A 23655-nucleotide genomic window follows, 5' to 3' on the forward strand; every position below is an offset into this window, starting at 1 on the left:
TTAGTGCGTTGAGATAAAAGTGTGTGAGAATGGTAAAATTGTGTAAGGAATATAAATACAGGAAATATATTAAAAATAAATACAAGACATTATTTAAAATGGGGTTAATTGTTTCCGACCCACGAGTCCCTTATACGTAGGAATAATAGGTGTATAATATAATATAGCCTATTATAAGGACCTCGCTCGAGCATATGTACAAACTAGGTTGCTGGTTCAATTTATGCTTTATCAACATTTGAACAAATGGGATCCTTAGAACAAAAGTAAACTGATGTAAAGTGTCTTTGCTCTACTTAAAAATGTACTACCATAATAGTAGATATCAAATATTTAATCAAGGATCCTTTAATCCCGGTATAATTTTATATGTTTTGGGATGTTTCTGCAACCAAGTCCTCTAACGTCAGGATAGAAACTGCTCTGCCTACCCCTGGTCTATCAAGGAAACAGAATATCTATTTTGATACCCTTTATTGGGCCTATTCATTGACCTTCTTTTGATACTAAGACAAATACTTCATTGATCTAGCCTTTCGAACGACAAAACCCCAGACTCACACGCCATCCCATATATATATTTTGGTTCGGCCATAGCCATCGAAGGTTGTCCAAGATCACAAAATATAAATTCTATATGCGTGCAATTTCCCACGTTCCGAGTATAGTGGTCCATTGCTTGACATCGTGTTTCACTAGTCAATGCTAGAATTGTTTGGTCTCCCAGACAACGTTATCGTTAACCATATTATGAAAATGGAATGATGATTCCAAAGTCTGCCAATCTCGAGGCCAGTGTCAATGATTCAACTTTTGTGAACAATCTTATTTTTATATCAATGATTCTCCTTGATAGCGACAGGATCCTAACATCCATAGATGTCCTATGCCTCCCTAGTATTTAGTATTAGTATTAATTCCCACAAGTTATCCTTTAACTCTAATAAAGTTTACATGTTATGAACAATAAATAAAGTTATTAATCCTACTTCATTGATATAGCAAAATTATCTTACTTAAGGATGAGACAATAGTATGAAAATCCTTCTAATCACCCAAAGAGATTCTAGCTAATAGAATGTGTATGTACATAAAGTAAATATGTGTAATATTTTATGTATCTATTTTGTTACATATAGTAGTCATATTAGAGATACTCAGATCCGAATTTTAATTAATAATATTCCAAATTAACTGTTAGTGTTAATTGTATGTAATAAATAAATTGAAATTTGAACGACTTTAAATAATTACCACATAAATATAACATTCATGAATATCTTGTTCATATGAAATGAATAAGTACCACTATTTAAAATTATCACCTTCAGAAAATAGCACTAATCTAAAATTACAAATATAAACACATTCAAAATAAACAATTTGGACACTTACTTGTAGTCTTCTAGTCTACTTTACCAAGATACCTTCTCGCCAGTCTCCAACCTCTCAATCTTGTATCTCAAGTCCGCTTCCTACTTAAACTCCTGATGTGTTCCTTCAACGATTCCTAGTAACGATACTTGCCTACCTATCCCTCAGATGTGAACACCTCAACGTTCCCTCGCCGAATGCCCTCTCTGACGCTGCGCTCTGAGTTTTATTGTCCCGATTTTAACGCATGCGCTGTGTTGTTTTATGGCAAATAATGTCTGATTTCGCCAGTTGTGCCTAAAACGCCTATTGTGCCGGTTTTGCCTATTGTGCCTAAAACGCCTATTGTGCCGATTTTGCCTATTGTGCCTAAAACGCCTATCGTGCCGGTTTTAATTCCGAGAATTTCTATTTTTAATTTGTTGGAATTCCATTTCGTATGTAAGTTGTTTTCGTTTTATTTATTTGCAATTTTTAAGTTTTTATCTCCGTATGCATTTGTTTCTAAGCATAATTATTATAGTTATATCTTATGATTTGAACCGAGGACTGTGTGGTCCGTTACATCTGCCCCTTTTATTTTCGTTTGATTCAAAATAACATTTTGTGTTAAACGAAAATAACCAATAAAATAATTCAGTTATTGAAATTTTCAATTTCCCATTTTCATAGTTGTGGTGAATAAAAATGACCAATACTCAAAAGAACCTCACTGATCCAGCACGAATTATGAACTTAATAGTTACCCAGACACATGAGTCAAATTGCCATCAGCCAGAATTTTCATTCCAGTAAAAGCATTTGGTTGTGAATCAAATGTACCCTAATGGTAAAATCCTTGCATCCTCATATGGGTAGTTAGTCACATTGTCCGACAGGTAACCCGCTATCTCCATTGTCCAGATATTATGAACTTACAAAGATCTCTTCACTAGAAAGAAAAAGCCTTTCTATTCTCAGGTAGCCACTGACAACTGTTCTCCCCATAGTTCAAGGAACCAGTCCACAACTCAATACTAATCAATAATTTTCCTCCTTTCTCGGCATAATGTCCTATGTATAATTATAAGAGTAATCAGACAATCAATGTTTTAATCAAATCAACAATTTTATAAATATGATTCCATGTTAAGTCACATTTTTTTTTTTTATATATGTCAGACAAAATTATCTGATTTATCCCATAAAGACACAGGGTGTGTGTTTAGTTCGTTTGTTAGCGGCATGTAGAGTATGTTGTTACCAAAAGAATGTACCTGTAAAAGGTATAAATTATTTATCCTAACACCTAACTCTTTTGGTATCAAGTTTGTGTAACCCTTTCCCCATTTCGAAATTCCAATAACTGCCGTCACTATTCTCAAACTTGCAAACATGAGGAAACCCTTCATATCTTCAAACGGCTCTTCATCCATTCATCTAGCTAAACCTCTCTTCTTTCTATTATGCGAATTTCTTTTATACTACTCGTTCAGATTTCATCCTTCCTCATACGCTCAATTTTACTGTTTCTGTCATACCTGCAAGTCCACTTAGATAATGACAGTAAAAATAATGTATGATATCATAATTAAAAAGCTCTCTCTTTTTCCTGTTGCTATTTCGATTTTTCAAATTGATCAAAATCTAAAATAATATACATACTTATATCATAAGTATAGGTACTATGTTATTCTTTACTTTATGAATCAGCCTATGCAATCACGTCACGTCTTACATTTAACTTTCACATTAACCCTATACAAACGGCACGCAAAATTGTACGCAAAACTCCAAAATATTGTATGTGACACCAATTACCGTTAAGTATTAATTACTTACATTTTTTTTTTTAACCTATAGTTCAAGACGCAAAGTTAAATTATGGAAGATGATACTGCTAAGAATTCTTCTTTTGTAAGTAGGAAAAATAATACAAGTAACTTGTTACGCCTAACTGCTCTAATAACATCTTCCAACACTATGACATAACTATCTTCTAGTATTATCGTTACAAACATACACACATACCAACATACTGAACAATCATTAGCTTAATAAACCTATCGAACGCGCATGTGACACTGTTTGAGTTGCAGGCGTCCATAGGTCACGGTAACCGCTTTACATCAGGCGGGCCATATGCTTGTTTGCCACCGACGTAGTATATAAAAAAAAGATGGAAAGTCACATGTGTGAAAGTTTCCAAACATGACGAAATATGAGACTTGGTTGCACATAATATTGTACGGACTATTTTTCTAAATAAATGATTGCAACGATTGTTGCATTGTTACACAACGATGGTAGTATGGCTACCGTACCGTACATCGAAATCTACAGATCCAACTGAAATCTTACTTTGTTTTGTAAACGATTGAACAAGAATTACGTTTCGAACAGTATGCGAGCGAAACCGCGGACAAAAGCTAGTAAATCCTGTACTACTACGCATTACCTATTTATCTCATTTTATAACTAATATGGTTCTACGATCCGTTATTTAGCAAAACATAGAAAGTTTGAAATTTGGTGTTCTTCAACTGGCCTTTTAATTTGTCATAGTATACTAGCAGTCTAAACAAAGTTTTACTATAATAATATTTTTCTCCTCAATGAAACTCCACAGAATATATTTATATGAATCATGGATGTTTCCCTTGTATACAAGCATATTTTTATTCATTCAAATAGGCATATCGTCGCTTAGCACTCATAGCACAAAACTTGATAGGTTTGGGGCTAAGTTGAACCGTGTAAGATGTCCCCAATATTTATTTATTTATTTCATATTTATATAAAAAAAAACATTAAGATTGAATGTAAACGTCAAATCACTGTCTCTATTTTATTATTCTACAATTCGTTACACATAGTCTGCAGAGCCCCATTCATACTGGATAAATTTTAGTCGCATCCGGTCCGTCAAATGTCTTATGATCTATAGAGCCCTTTTGATTTTTCTATGGCAACATTTGCTATGCTGACGTCATTGCCACGTCATTACTGTCAGTCAGACAGAAATAAAAGAAAAATGGATGCCTTTCAGACGTACACGCATTATTTGGAACTGAAAATTACGTAATTTATCGACCTGCTGGCTTGTATTTGTTATAAATCATAAAAAAGTGAGTAATACATTAACTAAGTAATGATATATGTTGTTAGTAATGTGGTAAATACAACACAAAATGTGTATAACGAATGTAATAAATAAATGCTTGTTTGGTTTTAGATTATGGAAAACATCATGAACAATAATGAAACAAACCGAACCTTTAGCTACAATAATAAAATGACCCCATGACGCCAGTGGAACTACGTGGTTTTCTTTCATGATGATTTGATGATACCATAATGGAATTAGCCAAGTTTTCGCCGTAAGTAATAATGTATTTAACTTGTCCATCACAAAGCAGTTCATAGTTTAGTTTAAACCTTGACTTACTAAAATGGTAAAATGTTTTCCAATAGAGAGATTGTCTAATTCCTATAGCGCACTACAATAACATTCTAATTCTGGTCTTAGAGATGGAGAATTTTAGTAAGCCTACAACTTCCTATTTCTTATGTCCGCCTATTTACATGTTTCAGGTATTGGGTGCTAGATGCCCCTTGGAGTTAAGCCCCAGTGCCACTATACTACCTTACCAGTTATGTGTGGGTGTTGTAGTCCTAAGACACCCCGGAGGTACAAAGGGCCTTCACAAACTCACGCCACGCCTTCCTATCTTCAGCAACCCTCGTGACCTCGCTCCACCAGCTCAAACCTGCCACTCACAGCTCCTTTTCGACGGACCGCTTCCATGAGTAGACAAGGCACCGACGATCACGGCTTGCATCACCTGTACTGCTATGTAATATGTAAGTTACACTTTTAATGTCTAATGATCCTGTAATCTGTTAACTAATCTCACCTAGTGTTAATAAAATTATTTGTATGCCTTGAATTATAAGGTACGGGTTTGAACCGCAAATCATATCGATAAATACTTGAGAACTGTCATCTGATATTTGCCAGTTGCTTTTGAGTGAAGGAAATCATTGTGAGGAAACCAGACTAATTTCAATAAGACCTATTGAAAATTAGTGTTTACGCCAAATCCCGGAATCAGCTGTCAAGCAGTCTCCATGCTTTCATGAGCCGTGGCAAACACCGGAATAATGCAAGGAGGTTAAATGAATTTTAAAGTATGACCAAGCAATGTTGGTTTTAAGCAAAAGTGTATAAATGAAGTATGTATGCATTACCGAATGTCAATAATAAGAATCATGCTTAGTTTGTAATCAAGTAGGCCTGTACAAAAATGCCCCTTCAATTTTTATTTATTTATTTACCTTTTATGTTGTTAAGTCAATTATTTCACTTTGGTTTGACTAAACTTTATTTCGATAATGTATTGTATGGTAAAATTGAAATTTATCCCGTAATTAAAATAGACCCTAATTAATAAAATGATCATATACCTATTTAGTTATAAAACCTCTACCAATCTTATCCTTATAACTTATGCTTATAACTAGGCTTATTTCCTACTTAATTAATAAATATTTTCTTAAATTTTCCAGAGCATGCTGAACAATGCTGACATTATACTAGGATCAACGTCCTGCCCCTTCCCCGGCTATGTACAAATTGGAACTCCATGCCCCTGCATGCCCCTTTGACTGAGCAACATGTGTGTGCTCGAAACACATTCAATTGCAACAAAATGATTCCCAGGCTGACCTGGCTCAGCTCTTGTATGTCTGATCTACATAGACAATGGTAAAATATTTTATTTATTTATTTTTTATTCTTTGGTTTACTCTAAGGTAAATTATATTATTTGCTCTTATTCCTGATTCTAGAGGTAATAATAGCAAGTCTACTACAGACTGACTCCATTCGTTCATTCAAACTATTATACTGTGCACTATATTTGGCACAAACACTACTACTAAGTCTAAAATCTTAAGTCTAGCTTATCTACCTAACCAGTCAAATTGATCTATGCTAACTTACTGCATCCACTGATAACTGGTTCAAAAAAATCAAAACACAGACAGACGGATAATCTGACAAATTAAGTCATAAATATAGGAAACCTATGATCAACTTCCTCACTCTATTTTATAGTATACTAGAATTAGTGTAATCACAATCTACTGATAAATATTTTAAAAAGCTTGCTCTTGGCAATTATGCTTTCCTATTGTAACCTTGGGTTATATTGTAGACTACTTCAGAGGTAATAACAGGCTACAAGTTACCTATTGAACTGAAATTTTATAAACTCATTAAATGGGATGACAGTACAATATTACAATATCATTAACAACCGAATTCATGAAGATGTCTGACAAACAATGCAATTCATTATATGACTTGTTGACCTGTATGTATAAAAAAGGAATGCACATCCAATAGTGGAATTGCATTCTAAATGTTTTAACTGAAATGTATTTTCCCTTCATTTTTGTTCCAGGTTTCAATGAAAGAGTGAAAATTCTTCTCCATGTACAATCAGTTCCAACGCCTACACTGACTACACCAAATATGATCATCACTCAACGTGTCTCACATCAAGATACTTTTCAAAAGTCATCGAGAAGAGGAACATAATATCTTTTCCCATGGTTTCCTGAATAATCCTAACTAAAAGTTACTTCTCTATTCTATTTTTCCTGCATGGAGTGGCGCTTATCCGTCTAATGGAAACGAAATGAACATATATGCTCTGGGTTTTTTTGTTTTTGTGCACCTTTTCAATATTACTAATAAAGCATTTTGTGGATGTTTCATTTACCACCTTCCTTCATAATTTTGCTAGTGTGTGATTCACCATATCCCTAATTATTAAATGCAATAGCTACTGCAATCTGTTCACTGGTGGGAATCATTTCATGTTAACACAGCTCTGAATACTATCTTATATAATGACTCAGACTGACTGTCAATAAAATATTCCTAGCTATAAGCTTGCCTGAGATTAATGAATGGTGTGCCTAACTCCTTACTTGAGTACTTAAGAACTATGCTTAAATTCTAGATTGTATGTTCTTGACATTCTTGTCAATAAGCTACTTGAATGTTTGTCTCTTTCAAGTAATTATAATTTGTTCACACTTCAGTGGAAGACAACTAATCCTTAGTTGTTAGTAAGTATGAGACGTGCTAATTGCTACTCGTTTCCCTATGATTATGAATACCATTACTTATTCTATTGTTAATTTTATTTAAAAATAAATCAAAATCAAATCAATGAGTCGCCCTGTTGACAACATAAGATTATTGTCAGTATAATCACAGCTAAAATAAATATTTCACAGCTTAACGCTTGTCTAGATCAATCATCATTTTATTTCCTAGTTTTTCTCTAGCTGATAACAGCTTATTACTAATCAGTTGATAACACGGAAAAGGGGCGAGAAGATAGTGAGGTAAGAGTGAACATGATATTGTCTTGCTGTCAAAGTGACATCTACCATGATATGCGACACTGTTGACACATTTTGACAAAATGTACTTAATCAAGTCTGTGTATCGCATACTGTCATTAATTTAGCTTATTCTGTTTCTTAAAAGAACATGCCAATACTAGCAACTTGTACATGACATACATACATACTACATGCCAAATCTAGTTAGAAATCAATTCCTACAGAGGCCCACAGAGCAAAGTACCTAAAATACTAGCAGTATTTCCTTGCTTATTTCTATTTAATTTAGTGAGACTGGCAGATATATTATAACCAACAGAACGGAAAATCTTGATTCACTAAACAGTAAAAGTTTCCCTTAACATAAAACATGTACAGCGTTTTAATATTAAATTATTTTGATGTATCTAAGTATTTATAATCTTCCATGATATCGTTTTAAAGGACCCTCGACACAAAATTACCACAAGACAGTCGATCTGTGCGTAATTGCTTTCAGTAACGACTAGTTTGTTTTAGTACAAAACTTTCCCAGTAGATAAATATAACCGATACCATTGAGGTTTTATTTTTGCTATAATCTCTTCATTATCGCAACAGAATAAATATTAGCTAGAAAACGAATAACTTTTCTAAATTTGCCATTCCAATTGAATTGTTTCATTGACAGCTGGTTTGACATTTTTACAATAGCCTCAAATACTTTCTTCTATCCCCGGTGTCCCTAGTCGATGACAGTTTTCTGCACGTGTTATCTCTTATCAGTCTGTACGCACGTTGTTGATCGATAATTATGTTATTGTTTACATACAATACCATGTGCACACGCGATTCCAATTATCGTATAAAGCCGCGTCCTAAGTTCGTAACGGGTAACGATTATAAGTTTATGCTAGAAGTACAACCTGTCATTAATTCTTTGAATAGTGAATTAAAGTGAAATAAAAATCTAATTCGATAAGTGATAAGCCTACAATGGTTTTAAAATTACACAGCTATGTCTAAAGTGAGTGAAATGTGTTGTGCAAAGTGCAAAGTTTCTGTTTCAATATCGGATTGCAACTTTGTTTAAAAATCCAGGTTAGTGACCTTAAACTTACAAAACTTACTTCAAGATGAAACATATCTTAGAAAACTATCAATAGCTTGATTGCCCCTTAGACTATTACGCAGTGGTTAATAAGAATAGACGAATGATACAAAATTAAAATAAAGTTTCAGCATGAAGGATAGCAAGTTCCCAAAAAGGATATCTCATTCACAGCAACACTTTGTGACAACATGTCACTTGAATATGCTAACAATTGGACATATTTAGGGTCTATTACATCCTGGTCATGGACTAACACTTTATAACACCCCGCTACCCCTTAATTAATTACACCCTAAATTACCTAACTTAAGTCCAAATTGTTAGCCCTAATTAAAACAATACACTATTAAAAATTGGCCATTAAAACAAATACTGTGATCGTCTAGTAAGTGGTAGGACCCCGTAGTTGTGCGTAGCAATCCAGATTCTTTTTACCTTTAGGAACTTGCTATTAGGGGTAAATTTAGGTTGATAAAACTAAGGCAGTAATATATTCACTTGAGGTATAATAAGCTGAGAGAACGTCATTTGTGAAAGAATTTAGTGCGTTGAGATAAAAGTGTGTGAGAATGGTAAAATTGTGTAAGGAATATAAATACAGGAAATATATTAAAAATAAATACAAGACATTATTTAAAATGGGGTTAATTGTTTCCAACCCACGAGTCCCTTATACGTAGGAATAATAGGTGTATAATATAATATAGCCTATTATAAGGACCTCGCTCGAGCATATGTACAAACTAGGTTGCTGGTTCAATTTATGCTTTATCAACATTTGAACAAATGGGATCCTTAGAACAAAAGTAAACTGATGTAAAGTGTCTTTGCTCTACTTAAAAATGTACTACCATAATAGTAGATATCAAATATTTAATCAAGGATCCTTTAATCCCGGTATAATTTTATATGTTTTGGGATGTTTCTGCAACCAAGTCCTCTAACGTCAGGATAGAAACTGCTCTGCCTACCCCTGGTCTATCAAGGAAACAGAATATCTATTTTGATACCCTTTATTGGGCCTATTCATTGACCTTCTTTTGATCAAAAAAAAAAAAAAAAATCAAAAATCCATCGAAGGTTGTCCAAGATCACAAAATATAAATTCTATATGCGTGCAATTTCCCACGTTCCGAGTATAGTGGTCCATTGCTTGACATCGTGTTTCACTAGTCAATGCTAGAATTGTTTGGTCTCCCAGACAACGTTATCGTTAACCATATTATGAAAATGGAATGATGATTCCAAAGTCTGCCAATCTCGAGGCCAGTGTCAATGATTCAACTTTTGTGAACAATCTTATTTTTATATCAATGATTCTCCTTGATAGCGACAGGATCCTAACATCCATAGATGTCCTATGCCTCCCTAGTATTTAGTATTAGTATTAATTCCCACAAGTTATCCTTTAACTCTAATAAAGTTTACATGTTATGAACAATAAATAAAGTTATTAATCCTACTTCATTGATATAGCAAAATTATCTTACTTAAGGATGAGACAATAGTATGAAAATCCTTCTAATCACCCAAAGAGATTCTAGCTAATAGAATGTGTATGTACATAAAGTAAATATGTGTAATATTTTATGTATCTATTTTGTTACATATAGTAGTCATATTAGAGATACTCAGATCCGAATTTTAATTAATAATATTCCAAATTAACTGTTAGTGTTAATTGTATGTAATAAATAAATTGAAATTTGAACGACTTTAAATAATTACCACATAAATATAACATTCATGAATATCTTGTTCATATGAAATGAATAAGTACCACTATTTAAAATTATCACCTTCAGAAAATAGCACTAATCTAAAATTACAAATATAAACACATTCAAAATAAACAATTTGGACACTTACTTGTAGTCTTCTAGTCTACTTTACCAAGATACCTTCTCGCCAGTCTCCAACCTCTCAATCTTGTATCTCAAGTCCGCTTCCTACTTAAACTCCTGATGTGTTCCTTCAACGATTCCTAGTAACGATACTTGCCTACCTATCCCTCAGATGTGAACACCTCAACGTTCCCTCGCCGAATGCCCTCTCTGACGCTGCGCTCTGAGTTTTATTGTCCCGATTTTAACGCATGCGCTGTGTTGTTTTATGGCAAATAATGTCTGATTTCGCCAGTTGTGCCTAAAACGCCTATTGTGCCGGTTTTGCCTATTGTGCCTAAAACGCCTATTGTGCCGATTTTGCCTATTGTGCCTAAAACGCCTATCGTGCCGGTTTTAATTCCGAGAATTTCTATTTTTAATTTGTTGGAATTCCATTTCGTATGTAAGTTGTTTTCGTTTTATTTATTTGCAATTTTTAAGTTTTTATCTCCGTATGCATTTGTTTCTAAAGTATTTGTGTTTATGTATTTTGACGCGAATTGGTTGAACTTAGGTACTTCATCGTGGTATTACGCAAAATTGGTCTAACTTGTCGGTTTAATTGAGGTTTTCTTAAATAAAATGTAGGTAGGAATAATCAGTAGATTCAGTACCTAGGTTTATTTACTAGTCTTCCCCGCAGTTTCCTAGATTAGATTTAATATTTACTTATAAAATAACTGTTTTATTATTTACGGTATTCCAAGGCATCAATTCCACCATGCATATTTCTATGAAATGAAATGAAATGAAATTATTTATTGCCGGAAATACATTCCATAGATTATTACTAATATTAACATAATAAATTAACTAAATTAAATTAAAATTAATAAACTAAAATAAATCTAGTAGGACCCGCGGTTTCGGGTCACCCCGACCCCGATCCCACAGGCCTGTGGTAGGCCCTCCAGCGCTCGTGTAGCGGGCTGGCGTCCCACTCTCTGACCGCGTCTATGTATCCGTATATATTTGTATTCATATTATGTAAACAACGAAATGTCCCGCAATCGCCATCGGTTGTAGGTACGTGTGTACAAATTAGTCCCCACCGGGCCGCGATACCGCGGGCCCAGATAATGAAATGTCAACATGGCTACCGTAACAATGTTTGTGCGGGCGGCCCGTGAGAATTACGAGTAAAACTTACTAAGATGGCTAAAATCCTTCAATGATTACATTTCTTAAACGAAAAAGATAAAGATAATTTATTTTTCAAGTAAGCATATTGCAATGGCACTTATGAACGTCAAATAAAGCTACGGCCGCCGGCTCTAACCCTACGCCTCAGCCTTGAGAAATTTTCAGTCCCCCCTCAGTTAGAGGAGGGTATCCACTATGGGATGGGTCCTATTAGAAGTCCCTATAGATGGGTTTTAAGACACTGCTATTAAATAATAGTCTATAATAGAACCTAGAAAAAGGCTCTCCTTCCATTGCGTGAATTAATCTTCGTTTTGACATTGTATTTCTAGCCTTGTCTAGTCCTATTTTGTGGGCCACTATAGAGGTTATACTCGTACGTATTGCAACAAATTTTGCTAATACTATGTACATATTTATTTGACGAATAACATACATATGTTTCAATCATTGACTTCAATGTGTTGGCTTGTCTGTTTAAAAGGATGATTAGTTTTGGAAAAACCATTATAATGTAAAATGTGGAACAAATATTCTAAATAGTTTTCTATCGCGATCCACTTTCAAGCGATCGGAACGTCGACGTCGCTCAAACCAACTGTCAAAGTTATAATCACGACTGGCTCCGGCGCCGGGACTTGTCAAAAGTTATAAACAAAATCCCCGATGTCAGCGAGTAGTGTTAGGCCCTCAGCACACGAGGCGTAAGTAACCAAAGCGTAGCCTAAGTGCGTTTTCTCATTATCCGATCCGATATCGGATGTAGGAAGGATTTCAAAGGCAAAAATCAAAGATGGCGGCTTAAAATGTATGGGATATCGGTCCTACATCCGATATCGGATCGGATAATGTGAAAACGCGTTAAGGGACGCATAAGTGTGGAAATCTGGGTGCCTCCGTCGCGTAGCTAAGCGTAATCGACAAAGTGAAATCTCCTTAGTTTTTCACGGCTACGCCTTTTTTTTTTAACGTTGGGGAAATGCATTTACTCATGTCACCTTGTTCGGGGGACCAGTGGCGATGACGGACTAAGCAGTGTAGGACTACCGTCTAAAACCAACGAATTCCGTCTCCGCCTTGGGAGGAGTGTCGCAGGGTCACTATAAGCATTCTACCACGTACTTCACGGCTACGCCTGTGCTACAGCTTTCGTTATGAGTATGACGACACATTTTATACGCTACGCTACGACGACGTTTCAGCTGACTTTGTAAACATGTATGTAATCGTAGCTTTCTTGTTCGACACGAGTATTACTCGTAATCGCGTCTTTTACGCTTACGCTTCGTGTGCTGAGGACCTTAGTGACCCGAGGTCGATGACCTTGGTGGACGTGCTCTTAATCTCATCTCAAGTGAATTGTTCCACAAAAACAGATGAACGTGACTGTATCGCACAGCTGTTAATTATACGCCGAGCGTTTATGCTACGCTATTGTGTTGACATTTTTCTCATTATAATTATTATTAAAGAACTTAGGTGAAGTGTAAGTGAGCCTGTTGGTCGACATTTTTTTCTTTTTTATCTTAGGGTCGTTTCTTCTCATTTTGTACAATGGCCTTTTAGTTTTGCTCAGTTCGAATAATACCAGGGTCCGCTTTCCGACTAGATCTTATCCACTTTGCCCGGTTTGCAACATTCTTAGGTGTGGAGATCGTTCCTTTCATGTCAGCCTTTGAGGTGTCTAGTCAACGTTTCTAAGGCCTTCTGCTTGATCCGGGACCTTGAGGTCGATTAGATACGCACTTTATCTAATTGCCACAGACAGACACACACACAGACAAACAGACAGACAGACAGACAGACAGACAGACAGACAGACGCGTCTGGTTCGGGGGTTAAAAATTAGTCTGGTTAATGTGAGAACCAGATATTTTTTTCAAGGGCTCTGAGGAACAAAACAAACAGTAATACTACTCATCTCGTTACGCTTTAAGTGCACCGGAACACAATTGATGTCATTCGACTCTGACTATACGTATAAAATACATGTATACGTATAGTTTACACACAACAATAACGTACTCTACACAGATCACCGTGCTGTGGCCACGTTTGATAAACGATGCGAGCGCGTCAGTGCGCGTGCACTGAGAGCAACACGCTTATCTGGCCATTAATGGACGACTGGCCTGCCTGTGAACTGTCATACCAATGGTCCTGGGTTCGTTTTAATAGGGCATTTATTTTAAACACAGGTATTAGCACCCATAGGTAGTAGGTCAGTGTAGGTTATATCGTCATAAATTTGAGCTAAAACCATTTGTTGAAATATAAAATATGTCGTCATTAGAGCATACTAGCTTTTGCCCGCGGCTTCGAAAATTGCAGAATGCTCCGTACAAACTTCCACCCCCCCATTTTAGAAAAGTGGGGCGTTAGAAAGAGACAAAAATTAGCCTATGTCACTCTCCATCCCTTCAACAATCTAAAACTAGCTAAACTAACTAAAAAATCACGTAAATTCGTCGCTCCGTTTTGCCGTGAAAGACGGACAAACAAACAGACACACACACACTTCCCCATTTATAATATTAGTGTAGGTTAATATGTAAACAACAGGGTGTCCTGCCGTTTCGCCAAAAAACGTTTCGTCAAATTTCATTTCCCAATAATCATATCGCAATAGTTTCATTTCCCAAAGTATTGTTTGGCAAAGGTATGTTTCGCAATGAATTTGTTTGGTCAAATTATCATTTGGCACAATTTTACTTAGTCAAATTTTATTTAGACAAAACTTTATTTCGCAAACGTTTTTAATGGCAAAACTTATATCCCAAAAACATGTTTGGTCAAAATTTCACATCGCAAATTTCGAAAATATTTAGGCATTTGCATTTTCATTTCTACGGGATTAATTTAATTTACCGAAGATTTGTTTGCCAAATTTAACTTAAAATTGTCAAATGATAATTTCAGTTTTATTCCCAAGGCTTCAGTTGGACAAGAAAAGTTTGCTCAACTTTATTTTTGTCAAATTAATTACTGGACAAAATTATTTTGTCAACTATTTTTTTGTCAAAAAATGTTTCTACAAATTACACCATGCAAAACCACGTTTGACAATAAATATTACAAGGCATAAATGTAATGTAATAATTTTATTAGTATTGTAACAGAATACTCGTGTGCGACAGGGTCAGTTTAGGTGCGACGACGAGCAAAGCGAGGAGGAGCGTGTTAGGTTGACAGTGAGCAAACTGGAAATGGCTTTTTAAAGTAATTAAAAATTAATAGAACATAATGGTCTTGAAAACATAAGGTTTCTTTTTAATAAAATGTATCCGGACAAGTAAGTGAAAATGTCATCCTTGACATTTGCAGCAGGAGGAAAAAAGTACGACATAAACATTATTTGAAACTTTGGGAAAAATCGTCAACAGTATTGTATACTTATAGACACCTTGAAAAGTCAGAAATGTCAGAATGCATATAAGTAAATGTCCCAAGAATTTATAGCACTTACTTCTATCGGGATTCTGACCAGAAAACGACACTTTTACGAGTTTGTTATCCTAGATCCTATAAAACCTAAGTCGGCTGCCCTCCTCATTTTAGGACTTTCAGATATCATCTGAAATATATCATGTGGATACTTGATCTCCCGTAAAATTGTGTATATTATACTCGTAGATTATGAAATAAAATAACAACGATATCTAGGTTCTCCTCTATACAAAATGTTTTTACCTACACTGAGAGAAAAAACAACCAGTTTTCATGTTCCTTCAACACGTTTTTTGGTTAAAATAGCGCCTACGTGCTCTTTAGTTCAAACAAGTTAGATTTTGTTAAGTCTAACTAGTACATTCTACAAGTTACTTGTCATTTCAATCAACAATATAAGTATTTGAATCTGTAGTTGATTTTATAAAAGCAACATGGCACATATTGTTTTAAACATATGTTTGGCTGATTCAATCAAATATCTTTTAACAAGTTTGACCTTGTTGTTCGAACAAATTCGACTTGTACCATCAATATTGTGATTTATTCCGTTTACTAAAATACTTTTGTTTCAAACGGATAAACCCGCAACAAGGCGAACTTGTTAAATTCACAATGCAAATTTCTCTTAGTGTAAGCTAAAGCTAAAGTGGAGGCATTCGTTTATCTCGGGTCAGCAGGTTTTTGCAAGTGTTATTTATATCGTGAAACTTCTAGATTTATTATAACACGTTTACGGCTGCCCATCCACAACATTGGTGCAACTTTGTTGCGTGATCTCTAAATTTATTTGCACACTACGCTGAAAATAACCGCTTTATTTTAGTTAAATTAGCACGCAAACATTTTAAATGCTGTAATTCCGTTTTATGTTGCTACTAATTAAGTTCTAATTTAGATAAAACTGAATTCTGACTGAATCTTAAATAAATGAAATTTTCCATATTGTGTTTCGAATTGTGCGACTTTTGCATTGTAAAATTCACACTTGTTACAATAAACATAATTATGTAGGTAATACTATCAAGGAAAATAAAATTCATTAGATAACATGTAAGATAAGATTTATTAATATCCCTAATATCTACTGAACTAGAAGCTCGTCAACATCATACTCAGGCAAAACTTACGCTACTGCAATGCTTACCGACACATTGCTTATTATGATTGCTCCTATTTTAACCCCTGGAACGCCGTTGTAGGCTTGTGCCGTTTCGTTCGTTGATCGGAGCGCTCCGATCTCGTTCAGTCGCTCCCACGAACTAGTTCGATCTTTTAGGTCTTTTGCTCATTTAGTTCAGCCAGACCAGCGAACGCCGTTGTCAAAAGTTTGCTACTGAATTAATAACTTTCAATCTGTTAATTACAGCTTAAATTGCCTGGGACAGATCTGGAACAAGGCGCTTGAGGGGTTAATGGATATTAGCACTTTTCAATATTATTCTGCATTCGAATTAACCCAAAAGCATCTTAAGACGATACGATACAGGTCAATTCTCTATACAAACGCTCTCGACTATTTCCTCCCTGGTTTTTGAAGATAGAGCAATGATTTTTTCAACACAGATTATTATTATTTTTATCTGTGTCTGACCGTTTTGATTTTTTTGCTATTTTTATTTTAAAAGACGCTAGAGCCAATCAAAAATTTCTAAAAACGACTTTTTTCAATATGGGTCAAAAAAAGGTGTGATACTCAAGATCGGTAACAGTTAGCCAAAAAATCTAAACGGTCCGACACAGATTATTTCATTGTTATTCAGATTCTCAAATTTCGTTCCTTTTAAATGTTTTGAAGGAGGAAACAGTCGAGAGCGGAACCTCGATTATAAAGATTTTTTCGCAATATCTTTTAACTGAGTTGTTCTTAATGGACATATTTTTTCGATAAATCTAGTTAATAACACTAGTATATTTAACTGAAATTCCCAAATTGAAAGGGGGACTCCTTTCCATTTTAGCATTTTCGCTCCCGTAGTGTCTTAACACATTTCGAGCACTATTTCGGAAATCGAATACTATACGAGCGAGCCTAGCAGTGATGGACTATATCACACTAGTGTCACACCTCGGACACTGGCGATCAAATATATGAAAGTGGCGCGTTCCTAGCACACAGTCTAAGCTCGTGTAGGTGAACGCGTACTATGATTGTATGAGTGAAATATAACAGGTCGACTGTTCGCGTTTTTGACAGGCGGTAACTGTGAGGTACCTAACCGAGAGGCACTTTCAGCGGGGAGCGGGAGTGGCCATACTGTATGATAGTACTCTTTATTATACTGTGCTAGTGTGCTAGGCCCGCTGCTTCATCAAAGCGATCTAGATACTTCCATTGTTCCTTTAATGAATTTGACTAGAAACGTTCAGTTAATTAGATACGTCAGCGATTGAAGCCTACAGTCAAGTCGAGTATAAACCGATTGAGGTGCATAGGACACGAAAGCGGTTGAACCGAATGATTCATTACTGATTCATTGAGAGCTGTCTGCATGCAGGGTTGACACACCAGTTACCTGCCATTTCATGTCTGATTTGACATGTCATTGTAGAAGCTTTATGGTAATGTTGTATCGGTTATTGTTAAGCGATGTCTCCAGGTCAAGATGCATAAATGTATAATTTCGTGAAGGAGCGAATTTATAGATTTTAAAAGTGAGTGTTGAATTTTATAGGTGCTTGAAAATCTTTTATGCAGAGTTTTGTTTGTATTTTTTTATTTCACCTTAATTGAAAATGTCTTTGCTCTACATATTACATATTCAATCTGTTGACACAGAGACGTAGAGTGAATTATTACTTTCAGTTCACAAATGAACTATGTTCTTGATGAAATAGTGCCCAGGGTCAAACAAAACGCTATGTAGGCTGGATTTTTCCAAGTCATGCATATGAATGAGTTTTTTTTTTCATATTTGACAGATTTGTCTTACGTAATGCTAATATGCTTAATTACTAACGCCCACTTGCACCAACCACTTAATTCAGGGTTAGTGGGCTGCCAACTGCCAAATTCCATATAAAATGGTGGGTTAACCCTCCATTTTCGTTGGTGCAAGTGGCCCTAACTGTATGTAACTGGAGTGTCACGTACCACAAAATTTCATCAGTAAGTATAGTGTCTTCGTAGACAAATCGATCCATCGACACGGTACATTCGTCGATGATAACGAATCGATCGAACGGTGTGGTAACATCCTATGACATGACTTTCATAAACAATCCTTAAATATTACGGCTGAAAAATAATATTATTTATACTGGTAATAAAATGATTGTGCAATAAATTATAAGACGGAAGGAATGGGGTCTTGACAGTAAGCATTCATACTCGCAGTCTTTGGATGCCTTTCTTTAGATTTAATATGCGAACAGCGTGATGCGCCATTATTTGCAAGGGTTTTATAGTGTACTTGCTTTTGCACTTCCGTGGAATTTACGAACTTCTGTTTTATTACCAAATTTCGTTAATGTAAGTTCAGCAATTATGCACGGTTAAAGATAAGTAATAAAAGAACCACTGGCTATCATTTCGCTGGCTAGCCAGTTAAAAACAAAAAGTGTGATCGCACATGTCTATAAATGTTATGAATAAAATTTTGCCTAGTTAGTTTCCTTTTATTGATCTTTGATTCCTTACTTATTACTTAGGAATACAAAGGTACAGTGAGTTGCAAAAGTGCATGCACGAAATTATCAATGAATTCATTCATAATATTTGTACAATCGCTGACTTTATTTGCTATATTAGGTATCAAATTATCGATTCTAACTCAATGCGAATTTATAACGCGAAATTTTATATTTTGGCAGTTTCAGTGCTGTTATTTATTCGATGCTTTTACAGTCCGTATCTTTGGAGCAAACGTTTTCTACCGATGGAATATTTTATGCTTCCAGTAGTTTCCAATTTTAGAAACTTTTGCCAACAGTATTCGGTAAAATTATGGTCTTACGGCTAGTGAAATATTTTGAACTGACAGTTATTTCAGTTTCATCATTCGAAGTGTTTCTTATCTGCTAGGTAGGCTAAATCACAATAGCGCTCATACCTCTTGTGTAAAACCGGGCTTGAGATTTCGTATTTTATACCTGATAGTGTTTCTATTATATTGCCTAATAAATTCGTTCTTGAACTTGAAATTACAAGTAGCAAGATTATGCGAATAACTCAAACCATATAGACGTGCTAATTATCTCCATATGGATAAGTAACTTTTAGCACACTCCGTAAATGCCAGCGGAATTTAATTAGCATAAAATAAAGTATAGTATAATAAAATAAATACGAATAGACGTGCAATTGTAGCTTGGTTTCAGTAGTGTACGTTAAGTATTTCTATATTAAAATTCAGCTCAAAGTTTAGTAGAAAAGGGCCCTTATGCCAGAGCGCGTTCGAAAATATGAAAACTGTTGTTAAAAAATGTTGTAATTACTTACAACTTTTGTTTATAAGTTAGTTTATGTTATATAGGTACGATTCAATGAAGTACTTTGATACCTAATTTAAAAATTACCCGATTTAGGTACCTAGTCGTCACTTTAAAATAAAAATCTTACTCGTGAGTAGCTACTAAGTGCAATCTGACTTCAAACCTCATTCGGCGGCGTGTCAAAGCGAAGATGTTCTTCCTCACACTTTATTTAATGCAATTATAGGCACAGTTGATGCCACGTGGCAATGTTGCAGCAGTTGACGGTACGTAGTTTATGAATGGTCCCTTATTGGTGACATTATCGGTGGTAAGATGTGTTTTCTTCCGATATACTAAGTGTCTTAAATAATTAAAAAACAAATATTAAGAATTACAAATCGATCTGGTAGGTACTGTGTGAATTAATAATTATAATAAACGTTTTATGAGAATTACTGATTAATGATCAAGATTTTAAGTTTACTTCATATAACATTTTTTCTTTGGTATTCTGTTATAATACAAGATAAGTAACTAAAATAATAAAATACATTAGCAATGAGTAATTTTTATCTGTGATGGTCATAAGGGCCCTTTTCCCAAATGTATGGGAGTCAATAATTTGTGATTTTTATGTAACTTTAAAAATTTATAAATAAAAAAATAAGACATGCAGAATAATTCTGACACTTTAGTTATAAATGTGTAGACTGATTAAATATAATTTAGAAGTCTCTATACGAAAATTATTATTATTATAGGAGCAGATGTTAAATATTCTAATTGTGATATTCTGATTAAAATATACATATTTAATGAACCATGGGATTTTATTTCTATCCTTAAATTTAAGTTGAAACATATATAACTATGTACTATAGTTCAGATAGCAACATATTAGAAGAAAAGCCAAAAAAATATGTTTTCCTAATTTTTTTCTTATAAGCGACTTGCCCTAATCAAAGCTCGATTTTTCATGATCTGGAAGTCGATGAAACACAATCACAACTGATTCTCAAAGAAATGTACCTTGAGATACACAATCAATCGTCATCTATGTAACTTCCAATGGGAACACCCTTAAAGTGAGTTTCAAACTTCTTTTCACGTTTTCTCAAAAGTGCAATACTTAGCATGTGTATGCTTGATGATTTTTAAAAAAAAAAGTACGTGGCCTAGGGCCATGATTTTTTTTGTATTAGATAGCTTATTTAATGCAGATTTAGGATCTGTGCCTAACTCAATACCTGCCATAAGGGCCTTTCTGTGATGGATTGTCACAATTAAATTAATTACATCTAATTAAATTCATTACATCCAATTGAATTCATTACATCTAATTAAATTATGATAATTAAATTAATTTCACAAGTTATAAACATATTTAAGTAAACAATGCAACACTTCACTTCACACTTCACTCGCGAAACAAGCAAAAAGAACACATTTACACGGTTTTATGACACCACCACCTCATCACACGATTGAATGAAATTCCCGTGCCGCCACGGGCTTTGGCAACATGATGTACCCGTCCGCTGCAACAGCATCATGGGCCACCCAAGCTCTGTCAGCCTGGATAGTGCTGCCGATGCTGCTCATCACGGACGCCGGACATTGCGCCGCCAGACGCAAGCTCGCATACCATGCCAGCGTATGAGGACCCACGGTGGACGATCGAAACAGAGGTATCTTTACCCTGACCCTCTCACCTGGGCACTCCTGGGTCGGAAGTGAATCTACACCCCGACCCTCTCACCTGGGCACTCCTGGGTGGTAAACGAATACCAGACCCTGGCCCTTTCACCTGGACGCTCCTCGGTCCTTGATCTGAAACTTGCAACACTTTCTTTAGGAACATAATTTCGACTGTCTTCGAAATTATGGTAAAACGATTATGGTTCGGTAATCAATTCAATAAGTCATAATGTATCGATAGTCGTTATGATTAATTAAATTATTGTCATCGCCTATTAATATATCTACTGTTTATATATACTGAGTAATTATATTCAAGATTTTTCAGATGTATATATCATACACATTTACAGAATCTTTAAATACTCAAATGACCTGTCAATAAAATATCGCGCCTAGTTAATATTTACCATTTGTAACGTAAACATATTATATTACGCAACCATTTAAGACTAATCGCAAGTACACGACTACGGTGTAGGTCCTTATTATTTTTTTTTTTATCCTAGGTGTTATTATTATTATTATTTTAGGTACTAGCTAAGATTGATGCAATAGTATGCCGAAATAGAAAAACTCTTTGTACATATACTATTTAGGTTACAGGTCAACAATAGCGACACCCGTCAGACATTATATACATAATCTCTTTTTTTTTATAAATACCGTGTCGTATGAAAAACCAAATACGATATCCGACGTATCTTTATTCGCGCTGATTACAAGCCGCAAGTGGTAAGCAATTCATTTAATTATCAAAAGATCTATTCACACATAAAGCAAGTATATATTTTCTTTTCATGAAGAGCTATCGCGAATTTAAAGACAAAAGATTATTAATGTTTGCTCTCTAGATTTCAAATTGCACATTTTCAATTTATTTCTTTTATCTATGAAAGGGAAACTAGTCGTTAGTAACGATTTTATTTTAAATCTAATAGGTCTCTTCATAACCGATACAAAGTTTAAGTACTTCACTTTTAATATTTTACGAGCTAAACCTGCTAGGTAATAAGTTTTATATGTTATCAATAAAGTCTCTTTTTTTGTTACTTTATTCTTGATCACCTAAGACTATAAAACATGTAAAGAACTGGATACACGTATTACACGTAGCCAAAAGATAAATATGTAATTATTGCTGTACTGCTTTATCCAATCAAAAGTCGCAAATAATATACATTCTGATATTAAGGCACAGTCATTTATGTTGTACTTTTATATTAATGTTTCATGTATTTATAAAGGTTGAAATGAAAGTCTTTCACGTTCATCAACGTGCTTAAATGTTATGCACGTATATCCACGCGCTTTGAATCTCGCACGTTCATCCACGCGCTTTAAATCTCGCACGTTCATCCACGCGCTCTAAATCCCGCACGTCCATCCGCGTGCGTCAACCATTTATTCCACAAGATACGATTCATTGTGCAATACCCTGGCTCAAGTCATTATTTTATACTGGGGCCAAAATACTCGAGTTTACGCGTACATATGACTCTATGACCTACATATGACTGACTCTACATATGACTGACTCTACATATGACTGACTCTACATATGACTGACTCTACATATGACTGACTCTACATATGACTGACTCTACATATGACTGACTCTACATATGACTGACTCTACATATGACTGACTCTACATATGACTGACTCTACATATGACTGACTCTACATATGACTGACTCTACATATGACTGACTCTACATATGACTGACTCTACATATGACTGACTCTACATATGACTCTACATATGACTCTACATATGACTCTACATATGACTCTACATATGACTCTACATATGACTCTACATATGACTCTACATATGACTCTACATTAGGGCTTGCATTCCGGAATTCCGGAATCTCGAAATTCCGGAATTTCGGACAATTTTTCCGATATTACAGTTCCGGAATTGAAACACATAATCTCGAAAATTCCGGAATTGAAAAAAGATATATTTTTGGACGAAAACGTGTAATATCAGCCTGGTTATTTTACAAAACTACCACCGCGTCTATAAAAGATATGTAAATTCATTAAGTTAGACACTCCTCGGATTCAGATAGTGCCTATTTTATGACCAAAGGGTTGCACCCAGGGCTAGTTAGAGCGAGATAGTGTAGTTTTAACCCGCTAATATTATACCATTGTCACTTTGTGGTTTTGCTCTCAATTTTTTTA

The 23655-nt window shown here is 34.9% G+C and overlaps 1 protein-coding gene and 1 long non-coding RNA gene across 2 annotated transcripts in view; both read left to right on the top strand.

Moving 5' to 3' along the window:
- LOC125230961 (dual 3',5'-cyclic-AMP and -GMP phosphodiesterase 11-like) overlaps window positions 1–23655 on the top strand; it is a 306906-nt gene that overhangs the window by 135184 nt on the left and 148067 nt on the right. The gene's annotated exons all lie outside the window — the stretch shown is intronic.
- On the top strand, window positions 4232–7123 carry LOC125230962. Its single transcript, XR_007177571.1, has 5 exons — window positions 4232–4481; window positions 4589–4733; window positions 4948–5217; window positions 5923–6121; window positions 6822–7123. It is a non-coding gene; the product is annotated as an uncharacterized LOC125230962 (long non-coding RNA).

This window comes from Leguminivora glycinivorella, chromosome 11 (genome assembly GCF_023078275.1).
Source record: "Leguminivora glycinivorella isolate SPB_JAAS2020 chromosome 11, LegGlyc_1.1, whole genome shotgun sequence".
Taxonomy (NCBI): domain Eukaryota; kingdom Metazoa; phylum Arthropoda; class Insecta; order Lepidoptera; family Tortricidae; genus Leguminivora; species Leguminivora glycinivorella.